The sequence below is a fragment of the Myzus persicae genome, unplaced genomic scaffold, assembly GCF_001856785.1.
Source record: "Myzus persicae strain clone G006 unplaced genomic scaffold, MPER_G0061.0, whole genome shotgun sequence".
Classification (NCBI taxonomy): domain Eukaryota; kingdom Metazoa; phylum Arthropoda; class Insecta; order Hemiptera; family Aphididae; genus Myzus; species Myzus persicae.
Window position 1 is genome coordinate 1 of NW_019104286.1, and position 6,862 is coordinate 6,862.

General features: G+C 30.1%; 1 pseudogene; it reads left to right on the forward strand.

Moving 5' to 3' along the window:
• Positions 1–3,163: 3,163 nt before the first annotated feature.
• LOC111040881 lies at positions 3,164–6,862 on the forward strand (annotated as a pseudogene).

Below are 6,862 nucleotides of genomic sequence, written 5' to 3' on the forward strand. Positions count from 1 at the left end.
ACATTTTTCCTGTCAGAGGACACAGTTATATGGCTGCAGATCAGGTATTTGGTAGGATAGAGAAAGTTCTTCGCAAAAAAGAAATAATTGTGTGTCCTACGCAATACCATGATATTTTCAAACAATTTTGCCAGGTAAAAACCTATGAAAATGATTTTAAAGTGTATAATATAAAAGAAGCATGTAAGTCCATTATAAATCCAAAAGGATTTAAACTAACTGAACAAAAGATGTTGTTGTACGAAAAAGGCAAAAAAACCATTGGTATTTCACAAAACTATACTGACGATTATGTTTATTTTAAAATTATAAAAAAAAATTCAAGAATTGAATCATTGGGAACATTGGAAATCCTTAAAAAACAAAACCATGTGAAACCCCCAAAACAAAAGGATATAAAAAATTTGATGCGTTTTTTCACAGTACCAACAACCACTTCATTTTATGAAGACATTTTTAAATCAAATGAATTTGATTTGATTGAAGACTCAGCTCTTAACGAAGAAGGTGCTTGCATTTATTCAGAAGATACATCTTATTAAAATAAGAAATTTAATTTATTATTTTATTATGATAGTCATTTATTTTTTATTTTGTTTTATAATATTATATATTTATATGTTATTATGTATACAATAATATATTGTTAAAAAAAATATAAAGGTTGAAGTTTAAAGATTAAACTATTAAAGTGTTTTAAATTTTAATTGAATGCAGTTAGTTTATTACAAAAAATGTATATAATATAATCGTATTAATCTACTTACCTATTTATCAGCATATAGATCAATGAGTACTTTTTGCAATTATTTTTTTTTACATTTTTCAGATTTCAATAATTTATTATTAAAATAACGTTTTATCAAAACGCAATATTTCCAACAATTCTGTCTAAACGTGTTATTTCCGGAAATAACACGTTTTGCTAAAAGTGATTTTTAATTTTGACGAAAAAAACCATTTAAAATGTAAATATAGATCAATTTTCTTTCATAAATAAGTACAATTCCGTATGTTTTACTCTTAAAGACAAAAATAAAACAGTAAAATGCAAAATTTTAAGAGCTATAAGACAAAACATAAAAACCGTTTTTATGAAGAACTGTAATTTTGGCAATACCACGTTATGACTTGTCGCCCTTCATTTTTGTTTTGTTTATTTATTTAAATAATTTTTTGCTAATATATATTCTACCAAACTTCAAAACTTTATTATTAATATTATTTATCATGGTTTTTACTTATCAATTATCATGAAATCTTGAATTTTGTTATTTAGCCGAATTCTGGCCTTTTTTTATTGTACTGTTGGATTTTTTCCAAAATAATATCTGGCAACACTGCTCATTGTGTGCCATGCCGGGTCACCGTCATTTGGTTTTGTTCAAAATTCCAAACTGGTATTTCGGCGCAAGTCGTGTAGTTTGGTAGACTATCATTCATAGATGAACCCCATAGTGTTCGAAAAATGGTTCATTGATATGTTGAGTAATTTGGAAGAGCCGTGTATTATAGTCATGGACAATGCCTCGTATCATTCAATGTTAGCTGAAGATTACCCTAAGTCTAATACTAGAAAGACAGAAGTTCAAAAATGGCTACAAGAAAAATCAATACCATTTTCTCCCGAAGAAACATTGAGCGAACTACGAGAAAAAGTAAGACTGTCGAGGCCAAAAGAAAAAAATATAAATTAGACGAGATAGCTTTACAAATGGGTCATGAAGTGGTGAGACTGCCACCATATCACTGCCAGTATAACCCTATTGAAATGATTTGGGTAAAAGTTAAGGGAGAAGTCGCTGAAAAAATCATTACTTCAAAATTGCAGACGTAGAAGTGTTGGTCAATGATGCCTTAGACGCGGTGACAAAAGAAAATTGGGCAAAATGCGGTGATCATTGCACAAAAATTCAAGACGAAGACTTGGTGAAGGAAAGGCTAAATGACGAAATTTTGGAACCCATCATTCTAACCATAAATCCCGATGACAGTTCAAGTGACGATGACAATTAATATTGTAAAAACTTAATTATTTTTATTTATTAATTGTTGCATATATTATTTATATTTTATATTTAATAATTTGTATAAATAAATTACATGTACTATAAAAATATAAATTTTATTTCTTCAAAATACGTATTTATCAAAATATAAAGGAGATTAAATAATATACGTATAACAACAGATATGAAATGAATTAACGCGGCAAAAAATTGTGGAAGCCCTGATGAAATTCGGCCAGCATTGGTATCGCGGCTCACTTTTCGCTGGCCGTACTATGAACGATTCAAGAGACAGTGGCACGGATATATAAAAATTCTAGATAGACGACTCCCTATTCCTACAATGTGAAAATTATGAAGCCTACAAAATGGCCGCGATTCTCTTATCTAAGAGGTGAATGTTTACAAAATATCATATATCAGTGTTGTGAAAATGTAAACATTTACCTCTTAGATAAGAGAATTTCAGCCATTCTTTGGACTTCAAAATCATTTCCAATTCGTCTTTCTAGTATTTTTATATATCTGTGGACAGTGGTGTCGTGACCTGCTAACCTAACAACATTTTCCCTGCGTCGTAACATAGAACAATATAGAAGTCACTCGATCAGCTGATTGGGGTCTTGTTCACCTATGATCGGAACCTCCGAAAACCACGGAAACGTTTACCAATATGATGTTAGACCCAAAGTGGTATTATGTAAACGTTTACTGCCAAGTAGGCTAGGTACGCTGCGCGGGGTCGGCTTGTTTACCATTCAGCATTCATTATTCAGATTTCGTTTACTTTTGTAAATTTTCAAGGCCACAATCTCCCGATCCGACCAATTCACGGAGTGTCGTACCCCTGGTCGTAAAGAACCTCCGATGGAAGGCTTCTACGGTCTGTCTAACCTGCCTTTTTATTTTTATTTATTTTATCTATATTATTTACCATATATTGTTCTTATTGTTCTTTTTTTTTATGTAACAGATTGAGTAAAAACCTTATGAACCAAAAAAAAATATAAAATCCAGTTGTAAATTATTGTTAGGGCAGCGGCACCGTATGACCCAGATTGGTCACACTGTGCCCTGGGCCCATAACTCTGCTTCCGTCACCCCGTCAGTGGCGGCGTTGCGCGTTGAATCAGCAGTCAGTTTTTCTAAGCAACTGGTCACCGTTAACACCGCGTTTGCCACCGCGTCCTCTGTCAGCTGTCGCTAACCCTCGTGGTGACCGCCGTTCATAATCATATTGTGTCCGTGCTTATACTTAATGTTTAAATTATACTATTGACAAGCAGTTACAGTTTTTCAGTTTTATTTTTCCTGATCCGAATAACTTTAGCTGTGTGCCAAGGTAAGGTATTTCACTGTCTTCGAAATACAACCGCTAACAGAATGAAACTTGTTTATAAAGAGGATTTGTGGCGGACAGTTATTTTAGCCAAAACATGCCAAACTTTTGTCTATCATACTTATGGACCTAGTAATTCGATAATACATTTTAGAACTGATTTGAATTTCTTATTATGTCTACTTGAGATGGATCAGTCCACTTTCCCAATTTCACCCCAAGGCAAAATACCACGCGAATGAATAATATTATTGGCTTGCCGGTTGTTGTTGAATTTTGATTGTTATTATAAAAAAATTTCATATTAATCTAGGATTCATAAAGAATTATTATTGATATTTATCATTACATAATACATATAATTGATTTTGAAATGCACTGTTTTAGTTTTAAAGCCTAAAATCCTTAACTCAATATTCAGTATACAGCTCAAATAAAAGAATCCAGAATGTGTGAACAAGAAGAATACTTCTATAAATCACCTTCAATGACATCTAAAATACAATCTCTGCTCGAGTAAGTGTTAATTGAATTAAATTGCTTGATAAATATAAGCACCTGACACATTTTTGTTTTTAGAAATAATGATCTTTGTGATATTAAACTTGAAACAGACGATAAACAAATAGTACTCGCACATAAAGTAGTTTTAGCATCGGCTTGCCCATATTTCCATGCAATGTTCACAAATTTTGCTGAGAGGAATCATGATCTTGTAGTCATGGGTAAAATAGATTCAACCGCTTTAAAGCTCTTAGTGAATTTTATTTATTCTGGGGAAATCATAGTCACTGCACAAAACGTAAAGGTAATAAGAGATAAAGTTTGATTTTATTACAAAAAACAAAATTAATTATATAGTTTTTTATTTATTTCTCAAGAATTTGTTACCAGCTGCAAATTTCTTACAATTACAAGAAGTAAAAGGGGCGTGTTGTGATTTTTTACAGTCAAAACTTAGCCCTGCAAATTGTATCGATACAAACGCATTGGCAGATTTATATAACTGTACCAAATTGTTTACAACTTCGGAATTATATATTCAACATCACTTTATGTATGAAATAAATTTACTATTTAAGTCCAAGAAAAAAATTATTTGTTTTATTGTTAATATTCCTGTTTTATTTTTTAGAGAAGTCATTAATTGTGATGAATTCCTATCCTTATCATTCGAACAAGTGGTTAAGCTAATCTCCGATGATGAAGTTGTAGTTACGTCTGAAGAAAAAGTAGGCAAACTGAGAAATTGATTATTGTTTAAGTATTGGGGAAGGAAAAATGCAGTAACCTTCTTTCATATATGTAGTCTATTAAATTTAATAGTATATATTTTATAATTTAGGTATTTGAATGAGTTATTCGTTGGGTAAAACATGAATTAGTTTCTAGACAATGTGAATTACCCCTACTAATGGGACACGTACGTTTGCCATTAATATCGAAACATTACATATCAGGAAAAGTTATGAAAGAACCTCTCATTGAGAATTGTCTTAAATGTAAGTTTTTTCTTAGACTGTCTTTTTTTGTGAATTAATTTATATTTTAAAATTATATTTATGAATGATTTTAAGGTAAAGATTATATTATTGAAGCATTACATTTTCTGGGACATACGTCAGATGATCTTATTCCACAAAACATCCGAAATAAACCTAGACATGGCAGTAGAGTATGATTCTGTTATAGTAAATTAATCGTTTCAATATATTAAACAATTTAATTGTAACAGGTTATTTTAGTTGTTGGTGAATTCAGGAATAGAAGATTATTGAATCCTAAACAATGGTACGACCCAAAACTGAACCTATGGCATTATGGACCAGAAATGTTAACATACCGTTATAAAGCTTGTTTAGTAGCAATGAATGATAACTTACTGTTTACAGTGGGTGGAAGAAGCCTTAGGTCCATTCATGTACTTAATTTATCTTCAAAATCACCTTGTTGGAATACAAGTGTTAGAATGTTAACTAAACGAGGATATTTAGGAGTTGGTGTGATAAATAACTATCTTTATGCCGTAAGTTATATTGAATTATCATTTATTAGTTTATTCATCATAGAGTTTATATAAGGGACTTTTATTTTTTTATTTAAGGTCGGGGGGATGAATGAAATTGATGGTTTCTTGAATAGTGCTGAAGTTTTTGACAATAGTATTCAAGTATGGCGTATGATATCTAGTATGTCTACTGGAAGAGCTGATTTTGGGATCGGAGTGCTGAATAATCTTTTATATGCGGTAAAGTAATATTTTATTTTATGATTTTAAATTTCTAATATATCTGTATATACCTTCTCAATTCAACGATTTAAAGGTTTTATCAGAAATTTATTTATTTTCATTAATTGATTAATTTGCCTATGATGTAAAAGGTATCAAAACTCGATTGAATTTGTATTACAAACTTATACATTATTAATATTTGAAAATTATAATTCAAAAGACATTAAAGTAATTAAACTGCATTGAATAGTTATTTTTTGAACATTAGATATAGCTTAATTTTAAAATTTTAATTAAATATTTAAAGGTTCTTGACCAAGATTGATTTTTAATTTTCAATTCTTTTCTAACTTATGTAAAAAACTCTACTTTTAACTTAATTTCATATATAATATGATTTACTAATAATAATAATAATAATAATAATATTAGTAAATACATTTTGTAATTAAAAATAATAAGATTGTATTTATCAAACTTTTCATAAATATGTACTCAATCGCTTTTAATGAAAACGCTGTACAGTAATATTGTATTCCGGGATTTTTTTTTCTAGTGTGGTGTTTTTATTTTGCAATTTTTATTTTATCAATTTTGTAGGTAGGTGGATGTAATAGTAAATCAGCTAACAGTTTAAATACAGTTGAATGTTATCATCCCAGTCTTGATATATGGACACCAGTTGCAGAAATGAGTGTACAACGCAGAGGTGTTAGAGTTGGGGTTTTAGATGGTGTACTATATGCTGTAGGCGGACTTAAAGTATCAGAGTCGCTGAGAAGTGTTGAAGCATATAGACCAAGTACAGGAGTTTGGACTTCTATTGCGGACATGCATTTTCCTAGAAGTCGTGCCGGTAATTTCTTATTGAATAATTCAAAATTATTTCATGAAAAATTTTTTTTTAAAATATATTGAATTCAAATTTATTTTTAAATATAGGAGTCGTTGTATTAAATGGTTTATTGTATGTCTTTGGTGGATATAATGAATTTTGTTCTTTGGATTCTGTAGAATGTTACTGCCCTAACACCAATAAATGGAGCATAGTCACAACATCGATGCCTGTTGCACAGACTTTAGCAGGAGCAGTAGCTATAAAGAGGACACATTGTAACATTTTTTAGCATTCAAGATTTTTTTTCATATATTGTATAACAGTTTTCTTATATTGTATTATATCTTAATTGATTTTCTATTAGTTTTACAGTTTTTGATTGTTCCATTAAAAGATGTTTGTAAATTATAAATTGATAGCCATTGAAAGGCCACACACATGAA